Source organism: Nelumbo lutea, chromosome 4 (genome assembly GCF_056320005.1).
Source record: "Nelumbo lutea isolate HS-2025 chromosome 4, American lotus-T2T, whole genome shotgun sequence".
Taxonomy (NCBI): domain Eukaryota; kingdom Viridiplantae; phylum Streptophyta; class Magnoliopsida; order Proteales; family Nelumbonaceae; genus Nelumbo; species Nelumbo lutea.
The window spans coordinates 39,730,056-39,743,352 of record NC_142687.1 but is presented as its reverse complement, the minus strand read 5'-3'; the positions used below and the strand labels follow the sequence as shown (position 1 = coordinate 39,743,352).

The 13,297-nt window shown below is 41.7% G+C and overlaps 1 long non-coding RNA gene across 1 annotated transcript in view; it reads right to left on the bottom strand.

Moving 5' to 3' along the window:
• Nucleotides 1-13,297, bottom strand: part of LOC148855343 (uncharacterized) — a 44,718-nt gene that overhangs the window by 27,632 nt on the left and 3,789 nt on the right. The window contains exon 2 of the long non-coding RNA XR_016112647.1: nt 9,279-9,378. This is a non-coding gene — a long non-coding RNA (uncharacterized LOC148855343). The remainder of the gene's footprint in view (nt 1-9,278; nt 9,379-13,297) is intronic.

Here is a 13,297-nt window from a genome sequence, read left to right as displayed (position 1 = left end):
AATCAGTGTGACAGGTGTGACCTAGTGGTGTGTAGTGTGCAGATCTTAGTGATAATAGAAGTCAGCAAGTGTGCAATATTGGTGATAACGTAATGGGAGACAGTAATGATTATAAACCTAGTGTGATGGTGCCTACAGACTACCTAAATGTTCAGATGACCTCCATTAAGTTAAATGGAGAGAATCATGTGCCTTGGGCTAAATCCGTTGAAGTATTTCTAAAGGCAAAGAAGAAGGTAAAACATATCAGAGAGAAGAAACCTTACTCTGACTCTCACGAGTATGAAGATTAGGAGCAAGAGGACGCTCAGATCATCACATGGTTGTGGAACAGTATGGAACCCAGGATTAGTGTGAACTTCATGTTCCTTGATACTGCCAAAGACGTGTGGGACCATGCGAAAAAATTGTATCAGGGCAAGACAATACAACCAGAGTTTATCAGCTTTATCAAGAGTACTTTAATCTGCAACAGGGCAATCAGAGTCTTGAGGAGTACTATGCCAACATGAGGAACATATGTAATGAGTTGAATGTTTATCATCCTCTCACTTCTGATGTCAAGATTTAGCAACAATAGAGAGAGCAGCTTGATGTGACTAGATTTTTTGTGGGACTAAAGTCTGAATATGAACCAGTATGGGCTCAGATATTAGGAGGATCAGCTCTTCCGTCCCTGGAAGAGGTATTTGCTCGACTTCGGAGGATTTCTATCGGATCTACTGAGAACTCTAATATCTCAGATAGATCGGCCTTTGCTGCATCGAGAGGCCGTGGTGGCAGAGGTGGAGCTCAGGGAGCTCAGTCTAGCCATGGTGTTGGTAGTGGTTCTGCATATGGCCGAAGTGGCAATGGTGGGTCTACTTATAATCGTGGTGGTGGTTGTACTGGGAGCAGAGATTCAAGGGGAGCCCGTGGTAGAGGACGTAGCTCAGGCCCGAGGAAGTGCACTCATTGTGGTATGGATGGACATACCATCAACTATTGTTATGATTTACATGGTCCTCCCTCAACCTGGGCCAACCATGCCGCGACCGGTGACTCAAGTTCCAGCTTTAAATAGGAGAATCATTCATCTAACCAGTTGCCTCCTACATCCACAGATGGTAACCATGAAGGAGATGGTGAGTGTTCCCCGTGATGAATATGAGAGGTTTATCCAATCACAACAGAACACGGCAACTTTTGCTCACTCAAGTATGGCTTGTCTGGCATCTACACCCAATCCCTGGATCATTGACTCCAGAGCCTCCGATCACATGACTGGAACTCCAAGTGTGTTTTCCTCCTTGTCTCATCTCAACATCGCAATTTGTCACCCTTGCTAATGGTTCCACATCCTCAATTTGTGGTGTTGGTAATGTTGACCTAGATCTTGTATCCCTCTCATCAGTTCTGTATGTTCCTAAATTGCCTTTTAACCTTATGTCTGTTAGTAAGCTAACCAAATCACTTAACTGCTCCATTACCTTTTATCCTTCTATGTATGTCTTTCAGGATCTCAAGACGGGGATGAAGATTGGTGGAGGGCATGAAGCAGGTGGACTGTATTATCTTGACGGTGGTGGTGATAGAACTTCAACAGCTCTCCAGTCATCTCTTTCTCCTCTCCAGTGGCATTGCCGATTTGGTCATCCGTCGCTCAAAGTCTTGAAGTCCTTGGTTCCGTCCTTGAGTCAGCTTTCTGTTTTGGATTGTGAGTCGTGTCAGTTTGGGAAACACCATCGTGTTCCCTTTAGTTCTAGGGTTGATAACCGTGTGTCGAGTCGTTTTTCTTTAGTTCATTCAGATGTTTGGGGTCCTTATAAAGTAATGTCATATAATGGATACAGATATTTTGTCATTTTTGTGGATGATTTTTCAAGGATGATGTGGCTCTATTTAATGAAAGAAAGAAGTGAATTGTTTACCATTTTCCAAAAATTTTATGCTGAAATTCATAACCAATTTGGTACCCATATCAAACTTTTTCGTTCTGATAATGGCCGCGAATATTTATCCTCATCATTTCAGGAATACCTGGACCAACATGGCATTATACATCAGACCTCGTGTACCTACACCCCACAACAAAACGGGGTGGCTAAGAGAAAGAATCGCCATCTCCTTGAAATAGCAAGATCCCTAATGCATTACATGCATGCTCCCAAACCTTTTTGGAGTGATGCAGTGCTTACCTCTTGTTTTCTGATTAATCGAATGCCCACGTTCATCCTTGATGGTCAGTCTCCGTTTCAGGTCTTGTTTCCCTCTTTGTCTCCGTTCCCTCTTACGCCCAGAGTTTTTGGGTGTGTCTGTTTTGTCCATCATCTGGGTCCTGGGAACGACAAGTTTGATGCCCGTTCTCTCAAGTGCATCTTCCTTGGCTATTCTCGGACCCAGAAAGGGTATAGGTGTTACCATCCTGGTTCTCGACGGTCCTTTGTGTGTGCTGATGTCAGCTTCTTTGAGTCTACTTCGTTCTTTTTGGGGTCTGGTGATGCTTCTTCCTTCTCATCACCTCCTCCCCTTCCACTTCCCGTTGTCGATCCTCAGTTTGTTCCAGTTGTGACCAAATCCTTGCCTCCGGTGCCACCACCTATTGAACGCCCACCTATTCGTCATGTGTATACACATCGCCCAAGTGCACCGGCTACTACTCCTCCAGCTACATCTCCGTCGACGGATCTGGCACCAGAACCCCACTTAGCATCTGAGATTGATCTACCCATTGCTTTGCGGAAAGGTAAACGTACTTGCACCCTTCATCCCATTTCTAATTATGTTTCTCTTACTCACATTTCTGCTTCCCATCGCCAGTTTGTTACCTTGTTATCATCAGTTATTGTTCCTAAAGATGTCTAGGAAGCCCTTGCCTCTCCAGGGTGGTGCCGTGCCATGGAAGAAGAACTCTCAGCCCTTCATCATAATCATACTTGGGACCTCGCTGCTCTTCCTCCTGGGAAGCAAGCTGTTGGTTGTAAGTGGGTTTATACAGTTAAGTACCTGCCTGATGGTAGTGTTGAACGCCTGAAAGCGCGATTAGTTGCAAAAGGGTACTCCCAAACCTATGGCATTGACTACATAGAGACCTTCTCACCGGTTGCTAAGATCGGGTCAGTTCGTGTTGTGATCTCTCTTGCAGCCATGTATCAGTGGACACTATATCAGCTTGATATCAAGAATGCCTTTTTGCATGGTGACTTACTCGAGGAGGTCTACATGGAGCAACCTCCAGGGTTTGTTGCTCAGGGGGAGGATGGTAAGGTGTGCCGACTAAAGAAGGCTATATATGGGCTTAAACAGTCTCCTCGAGCATGGTTTGGTAGGTTCAGTGAGGTGGTAAAGAAGTTTGACATGAAACAGTGCAAGGTTGACCATTCTGTATTTAGTCATGACTCTTCGGGAGGAAAAATACTGTTGGTGGTGTATGTAGATGATATTGTTATTACTGGGAATGATAACATTGGTATTGATAGGCTGAAGACTTATCTGCAGGATCACTTTCAGACAAAGGATCTGGGTAAACTAAAATACTTCTTGGGGATAGAGGTAGCGAGATCCAAGTATTGGATTAATCTGTGCCAGAGGAAGTATGTGCTTGATTTGCTGGACGAAACAGGCTTGTTGGGTGCCAAACCAGCTGAAACACCCATGGACACAAATACCAAGCTAAGCAGTGATATGGGTGAAGTGTTTGAAGACCCTGGCAAATACCGACGACTTGTGGGCAAACTGAACTACCTAATCATTACCAGACCAGACATCTCATTTGCAGTTAGTGTGGTAAGCCAGTTCATGCAAAAACCTCTGACTCCTCACTGGAATGCAGTTCTGAGAATTGTGAAGTATCTAAAAGGGGCCCCGGGTCGCGGTCTGATATACAAGAGTGGGGGAAAACTTGAAATAGAAGGGTATTCTGATGCTGATTGGGCCGGTTCTATGTCTGATAGGCGGTCTACTACAGGCTATTGCACGTTTCTGGGAGGTAACCTGGTGACATGGAAAAGTAAGAAGCAGACGGTTGTGGCAAGAAGCAGTGCAGAGGCAGAATATAGGGCTATGGCGCATACTGCTTGTGAGTTAGTGTGGCTAAGGAACCTTCTACAAGAAGTAGGGTACAACATTAACACTCCAATGAAGCTCTACTGTGATAATCAGGCTGTAGATCATATCTCCTCGAATCTAGTGTTTCATGAAAGAACCAAGCATATTGAGGTTGACTGTCACTTTGTGAAGGAGAAGGTGCTGAATGGAGAGCTAGACGCTACACATGTTAATACAGGAAATCAATGGGCTGACTTATTTACAAAAGGTTTGAGTCGGGGAAGAGTGGACTACATATGTAACAAGCTGGGAGTATATGAAGTGTTAGCGTAGAGGTATTTCTATCTTTATACCTTGATTGATGTTGCTGATCTGTAATGTTGTGTTGAAATATGCGCTCTTAACTTAAGAAAGGGCACATAGGTCTTTTCAGTTATGTTTTAATATTAATATAAATTCTTACTGGCCGAATGGGAGATGACAAGTTGACTCTTTCAGTTCGAACCAGAATTCTCTCTTCTCTCTTTCTCTCTTTCTCTCTTTCTCTATCATTCTCTCTTTTTCTACATAACTGAACTTAGTCAGGCCAAACTCTAAGGCAGACCTGAATTCTATCAAGTACAATCATCAATAAATGTAACAAAATATTTAAATCCCAACCTGAAAACAACTGGAGACAACCAAACATCACTATGTACTATTTTAAAAGGAACAGAAACATGTTCAACAACTGAAGGAAAAGGTAAAACATGGCTCTTACTCAAGCAACAAGAAATACAAGCCTTATCAACATTATTAAAAGAAGTAGCTTTAGAAGACAAATAATCATCACGAAACAAATACTCAAGTTTATTTGCATAGGGGTGACCAAGACACCTATGCCACAAGTGCCAAAAATTATTTCTACAAATAACCTTAGTACTAGGGGTGGTAGTAAGAATAGGATGTGGATGAAGGCCCCAGTGTCTTTTCGAATTCCAAGGCAAATAGCCGACCCAGTCTACACCCCTTCCCTTTCACCGTCCCAGTGCACTGGTCTTGTATCAAATAGTCATCATGGGAAAAGAAAACAATGCTACCATCCTCAACTAGCTGACTGACTGAGATCAAATTCATTGTAAGTTTAGGAACAAAGAAAGTTTTATGTAGATGAAAGAAAGAATTGACAGATGTAGTCAAAGACAAATCATTGCAACCAACAATATCCAATTTTTCTCAATCAGCAGTAATAATATGTTTATTCAAAGATTTGGGTTTAACGGACTGACCAGTGTGTGCCCTTGTCATATGGTTAGAAGCCCCAGAATCAATGATCCATAAGTGACTAGGAGAGGAACAATAATAGGATGACTCACCCGAAAGACCGATGGCTGAAAATACAGAAGAAATAGTTGAGGATACTAGCTGCCGCATTCTTTCTTCTGTAAGAGTACTAGAATTTTCATCTATTCCTGCTAAAGTTGTACTTCCTGCATCTACACCTTCAGTTGTTGTCTGGAAAGCATTATGTTGGCCGAGTAGGACATTCAGGAATAATATGTCCATGTTGTTTGCAGTAGGTACAAAAATTTTCTTCCGACAATGTGAAACATGTCCATATTCCTTGCATTCATAGCACTGTACACGGGACAAGTCCTTCTTGGGCTTGGATTTATTCATCAGAAAGGCTGTCTCTGTTCCAGAATCAGATTTCGACCTCAAGATCGATTGACAAATGAATCTAGTTTCCTCCCTGAGAAGCTCCCCCAAAACTGTGTCAAGTGTGGGAGGAGTGCCCCTACTGAGAATGTTGGACCTTACAATTTCATATTCAGATCTCAGATGCATTAGAAAATGCATGACCTTCCTCCTATCAAAGTGTTCTTTCATATTTTTGATGCAGCAAGCAAAGGTGCTTTCACCCATGTGAACTAATTCATATTATGTCCACAAATTCACAAAGCCAACATAATACTATATTTTCTTCTCACCCTGACTGTAAGAAAATATCCCTGTCTCAATCTGATATTGATGAGAGATGCTGGACTGTTGGTACACCTTTTCCATATAGGTGAACATCTCACTAGCAGTTCGATAACTTCTCATTGGAATAGCAATCTCAGTTTCAACGAAGCCAAGAAGCCAAGACACAACTTTGGCATTGTCGATCTTCCACTGTTTCAGCCCATTGGAATCAGATTCATCAGGTTGTTTTGTGGAACCATCCACAAATCCCCATAGGCCATTTCCCTCAACATAGAACTGGAAATGGAATTTACAGAAGGTATAGTTTGTCCCATTGAACTTTACTAGTAGAATATCCCTTTTCTCCATGGACATTTCAGCAATGAGTAAGCAAAGGAAACTAAGAAAGTAGAGCAGCCGAAGGTCCAAATCAATCCAATAAACAAAACAGCCACACAGTTTTTGAACTGATAACAGTCCAAAAAAGGTAAGCTTTCTGGACTGTCGAACAAGAAAAAGGGAAAAACACCCTTCAAAAGGAATCCAAACCAGAACTAAAGTATAGATCTATATAGATCTGACCTGGGTGACATCAGATCTGAAGTTTCACAGTGTTTGGAGTAGCCGATTGAGAGAAAAAGAAGAAACCCTATTTCTGATTGCGATCTTCCGGAGAAAGAGCAGCAGAGATGTGCTGATCAGTACAGCAACCTATGAGATCCAAAACTTGAGTAGATGGGTCGATCTCACAGGCCTAAAGAGATCTCAATCAAGGACAGGTTGAAAAACCTGCTTTGATACCATGTCAACTTAGATCAAATCAGAGAAGAAAAGCTAAGAATGAAAGGGTGTGTTCTCTCTTTAATCACACGCCCAGAAATAATTAACTTATATAAGAAAGAATACAATGTTATAGAAAGGACAGTTATGCCCTTATCTTACAAGAAAGAATAAAACAAAAGAGAGTGTACATAAGTTACAACATAACAAAGTGGTCCCAAGAGCCAAAAAAGGAAAGAAAATGTAAGAAACATAAATCAGTCTCTACAGTAGAGTTCTTCAATAGTCTACAAAACTCAACTATATGCCCCTCGTGACCACAGTGGGTGCATATCTGAACTCCATTAAAATTCCTACAATAACCAATGGTGTGCCCCTCTAAACCACAATTGGTATAGTATCTAACATCCATGGTCCTAGCACAACCTTAATCACCTGCTGCTATCTCAGGTCAACCCCTAGTACAACCACCTCCATGTAGACCACTACCACTACCATCTCTAGTAACTACCAAAGTTGAACAGTCCACAGTGGGTGTAGATTGTCACTCAAAGTCTTGCTCTTTGGATTCTAGAGAAAACTTCTTCCATAGATGGTAGTTCTAGACTGCCCAAAATTTGTGATCTCACAGATTCATATGCAAGTTTGATACCAAACAAGAACTTGGCAACATAAAATTCATTCAACTCCTCCATAACCCCATCAACTCAGAAAGATGATCTTCTAAAGACCAATCTACTTGCTATAAGGTGAAGAAGGATGGGAACAATTGATTTATACGAGTGATATTGTTGCTGCCAGAGCACATTCTTCTAATCAGTTCCCAAATAGGCTTAAAAGTATCCATGAAAATCAAGCTGTTATTGATTTTAGATTCCATGAAATTCCATAACCATGTCTTTATTAAGCATCCTCTTGCACCCAATCACAGAGTAACATATTCGGGTTTATTTTCGGTTAGGTATTTAAGCTTCTCTTTAGTTCAGTTTAGTAGATGTCATTTGAATGGGTAAGAAGTCAGGTGACACCATCACAGCAAGTTTAGACACCATTTCAATCACTACTTCCAATCAAATAAGTAATAAGAATCTGGTAACTAATCTTTACCACAACCGGCCAGTCACCAAATCAAGAATCAGGCTGCTTTCAGCATTAATAAAAAAGTTGACTCACCTTTTGTTTCACAAAACTGCAGTCTGCAGCATATAATCTTCACTGGTTGATGCATCTCCCAGTCACAAACTTCTGCATCCATATGATCACCATGCCCTCTTGAAATTTCCCAATTGAGGGTCTCACATTACACACCATTCACCACACACAAAGTGATGGATAGAACCATCACAAATGGCGCAAAAAAATAGCAATCTGCCTGACTGCATTCTCAGTCTTCTATATATAAAATCAGAAAAATAATAAAGAGAGAAGAAGATAGATTGTAAGAGAAAGAGAGAGAGAGAGAGAGAGAGAGAGAGAGAGAGGAAGAGTAGAAAAAGACAAGTCAGGCCATGTCAACCTGCTCTGATACCATGTAAACTGGTAGAACTAGCTACAGGAGTGGTTTAGAAGAGAAAATAAGAAGAAGAAAACTGATCACAGCCAGAAGAGAGGAGAAAACCCAAGCTCCCTGTTCAGTTGAGACTTAAAACTCAATTAGTCTCACCTAGCAATTGGCTGGGTATATATAAAAGACATCAAATTACAATGATAACCCTGTCTAAAATACCCTACTGCCCAATAACACATAAAAAAGTCTAGGGCAAAAAATAAAAACCTCCCCTGGGTTTCCCGACAATCCTATAAACCTCTGCTATATCTTGACATTGATAAAATCCCCCTAAAATTTTAGAAGGAGCAAATACCTCCCTTTCTTAGTTTTCCTGCAACAGAGAAATTGAAGCTACCAAAATGCCCTTTCTTTCTCCCCACTTCTACTTCTACCTATTTTTTTCTCTTCCTTCTTTTGCACCTCCAATGTGCATGAGGTGACCATACCTAGGGAGCTCATCTTGTTCCTCACAATTTCTGCTATCGAACCGGTGAAAAATCACCATAGTTTGCTCCTGTTTACTCCTATTTTCAAAACCATTTACATGATTACATTCCTCCTGTTTCCTCTTCATTCTATGGCATAAAACCAACTTCAAAACCATTAAGAAATTAGAATACAAAATTTAAGAAACCAAGGGTGTTGTGGTAGCTGGATGATTCTGAAGGCTGAAGAAAGTACCACTAGGTAGATGGCAATTACACCCAGATGTGCTTGTGGGACTAAAAGTCGTGTAGTTAATACATTTCAACTGACCCATTTAGCTCCAAAAAGGAGAATAAAACATTTCATTCTCAGAGGAGATCAGGAGACGAAAAGATATGGATATCAAGATTGACATCTTGGCCTTGATTCTGCCATTGTTACTCGGATTGGTCTGTCATTCAAACAAGCACAATTCAAGGATGATATTGCATTGTTGACATCTTCAGCAGAGTTATAGGTTATAAATCCAAAACCCTTTGACCTACTACTTTACCTGCCAAAGACCACCTTAGCCTCCACCACACCATTCCTTGCTCAGTCGCATAAGTTCTCATGCACTTAGTGTTCTTCCTGTATTGTTGCAACTCCAAAAACTGAAGCTTGAAGTGTTAGTAAACATTAACAATATTCAATAACCTGTTGCTTTTGAATTTGCAGGACATGCATGATGAAAGTTTATCTAAAAGAAATTCATCATAATGAAAGTTTATCAACTTGACCTTTATCGAAACAGTACTAAGCTTATTATCCTGACATTTTTTAACTAATTTCATGACCTAATTATTCATTAATTTCAGAGGAACCATGATGCTGTACAATTATCATGAGAGTCTCGTCCTAACTACTCAGTTAACCTACTAGATAAAGATCAAGTTCAAGACAGACCAAAATGGGGTATATATTAAACATCTTTGGGCTTAACTTATCTTTTACCCTATGCTTTTCTTGGCAAATTTGGGTCTCATGCCAGATCTTGTCTGCTTGAACCCCCGTCCTTTTCCATCTCCAATTTGTTTTAACAGGTTATCATTTACTAGTTCACTGCCAAGATCAAGAATGTTCAATGGCAAAGTATCTATTTGTTCAAGGTCCTCAAGGATCATTCACGTTAGCTTTTCATGAGCATATATGTTATGGGTCATTTATCAGAAGACCCGAGAGGCAACCATCTGATCATGCCAACTCAGCTAACACAGGCATTTGTTACTCAAGTGGGTGGTTACGGGATTCAGTAGACTGTTAGGCAGTTATTATTCGATCAATCATGGCAATCGTTGTAACCATTACAGATATAACTGTCTCAGAGTGACTATATATATGTAATCCCTCAACCTAATGGATCATTATTAGAATTATCCTTCATTATCCCTTGTCTCCTTCTCGCTGAGTAAGTAACCTGCCCTCTGTGAGGCAGTGCTCTGGCATTATAGCTCAAGGGAACCCTCCTCTCTTGTCAATAAAGGGAAGGGGTATGTATCAATTGGTATCAGAGCAGTTTGGTCCTAGGGAAAGGATGAACAGGTTATAAGAGCTCCCGAACAGGCTGGAGAAACGGCAGGAGAAGACTCTTACCCTTCTCGATCAAATTTGGGAGCGAGTCAATTACTTGTTTCCTTTGGAGGAGCATAGCCTACAAGTCTCTCCTCTTGGGAGAGCACTGAAGGTTGCAGAGGACTCAAGCTTGGCACCAAATCCAGAAACCTTGGTTGGCGAAACAGTGGCCGAGGTCCAAAACGGTGGTGTGAAGACTATCATACCCCCTGTCGAGATCCACCAAACCCCAAATCCTAATCCCTCCATCATGTTGTCCAACAACTCTGGTATGTTTATTCGTTCCTTCTGCGACAAACCTCACCTTCACCCCATTTCCCTCTCCCTCTCACTGAACCTCAGTCTTTCCATCACCCCCTCTATCAAACAGACAATGACCTTCCTCGTAAACCAGTCCCAGGTCACCAATGTCATGAACAATTCACCGCCTTTATTTTCCCCATCTTGTTTCCCAACCATAGCTCGAACAATTGCCTTGTCCTGTTTTCCAAGACCCATGAATTAGCCATATGAATTCTTGTTTCTTTCCTCTCTTGCCTCCATTGATGAACCCCCTCTCTGGCCTGACTTTCTCTGGGGAAGGCATCCTTTGACTCTGCTCATATGTTCAATCACCAATGATAGACCATTGTCGAAGATGGCATCGTCACCCCTTAGTGGCAACTACAAGCTCTGGTATGTCTTTTTCTTTTCCATAGTAGAAGGCCCTTTTACTGTTTATAACACCGGACATCAATTCGTTGGTCGTATGGGTTTGTCTATATCTCCAACTACCCCCAACAACCATTTTGTCAATCGGCTACCCTATTCTCTGATCATTTACTGTGATGTGGAGATCCCCTTTCGAGACATCACCTACAAGATTTCTACTGTGTTGAATGGGTGCTACCGTGAGGTCCTTTCAATCATTAATAGTGTGTGCAAGAAGACTCAAGAGGGTTCAATGGCGAAGAGATGTTGGCATATTTCTCGTCTGGATCCTTTCCTCCCCCTCACATTAGAGAAGTTGAACAAGGATGAAGCCAAGAACCAGGGCTCTGTGAACTTGTCTAATACAATCTTGGACACTAGCCGGATCATTGGTCAGACGCCTTCTAACCCATCTGTTCGAAGCAATATGGAGCTCTTGCTCCTCGAGGTAGATCCTGGCCCTGGTAACCAGTCTATCCTCATGGTCGCTGACAAGAATGAGATGAAGCAGTTAATTGTTGAAGAAGATGCGAGGAAAATAAGAAATAGAATAGTAGAACCACAACAAGGAAGCAGAGAAGACCGATTCCTGGCTTCTGGCGGCAAGGTAAATTCCACCCACCAAACTCATTTCCCTGACGCCAGAAATATCAAATCCCACCACCAAGTAGACTCCGTGAACAAAGCTATTGCCAAGGATACAATTGATACCCATCTCCATGCCATCTTCAAACAATTGGGAGAGTCTGGTACGTCTTTCAGTTACTTCCAATCCATTAAAAACACCAATCAATCTATTTCCGAACAGCAAATCACTGTCATCTTGTCCAAAGTTCAATGCAGTGGCAATATACAGCCCTTGGGTTGCATGGCCTTCGTTGACAAATCCAACTTCCAAGTCATCACCTACAACAAAAATGCCATGACACCGTTGGACCATAATCCGAAATTACTACCCAATTTAAACAAACATGAGACCATTACCGTTGATACTGATATTGTTAGACAGTTTTGTATGCCCTTAGCTTCAATCTGATTTGATGTACTTTTGTTATTTAGTGGAAATAAATAAAGTGCATGTTTGATTCATGTTGTTTGGTTTAATTCTGTGTAAAACCCTAAAACTGGACATTTATAGAGACTCATGTTAGTTTTAAATGTTCACAGCTGTTGGATGGCCTATCTCAGCCATCAGGGTAAGACCTGAGGCACATGCAGTATGGGATTACTTGAATCCTTGAACCGGACCAGATTTTCAGTATTGCCTTGGACCTTGGAGATAGATGGGCAAAACTGGAAAGTTACACCTGACCCCTAGACTCGATTATGACATTTCACTAGGTGTTGGATCAGGCTGCCTTTGATATGCCATTCAGTGAGATCCTTAGTGGGGATCAAAACCTGGGTATGTTGGGGCAGTTTGAGAATTCATCTGAGTGGGTAATCATAGTGACAGAATCAGCCACTTTGTCGGACAAAGGGTAATGATCAGGAATGCACTCTCTCTGATGGAAACCAAACTGCCGGTAGTTGATTTCAATCGTTGGAATTTTGTTTTTGCAAAATTAATATATTTATATATATATATGTTCGGTTTCGAATTGTTTGCAAATGGTTTTAATTCCCAGGATCCATGTGAGAGGAGAGTGCGGCACTGTTCCTTGCAGCCGAGGGAGAGGTCCTCTCTTGTCGGGCAGTGCTTGATCATTAAGGGCTGAGAGGTTAAGTGTAGGGCCATTGAGGATAATACCTGATGGGCTAATCTTGCACCTGCCCACAGTCCCTGGGTTTTTATAAGATGGCTTGGCCCAGGGACCACTTAATGTAAGTGTTGGGCCCATAGGGTCCATATGATGGACTCAAGGGGTTCATTGAGTTTTTCAGTGAATTCGGCTGGGCCGAACCCATGTGGCTGGTGTGTAGATCAATGCTTGGGTCCCACGCCATACAAAGAAGCCCAACTGGGCAGCAGATTGGAAAGTAATTAGACACTGAACACTTAATGGGCCAAAAGCCCATTTCGAGGTGGGCTGATATGATCACCCATCCTTGGGGCGAATTTGAGATTAAAGTTAGTAAAAGGATTGGGCCTTTAGCCTTATCCACTCTTAGAGACCAAATTCAAATTAGATTTGAATCTGGTAACCTCCTGATAAGATCAGGAGTAAGCTAACTCTATCTACAAAAGGGATTAAGATTATCCCCTATCCAAATACTGATTTGGATTGGGATAACTCCTAAAAAGGAGGTTTCTTAATCAAGAAGAAAGGA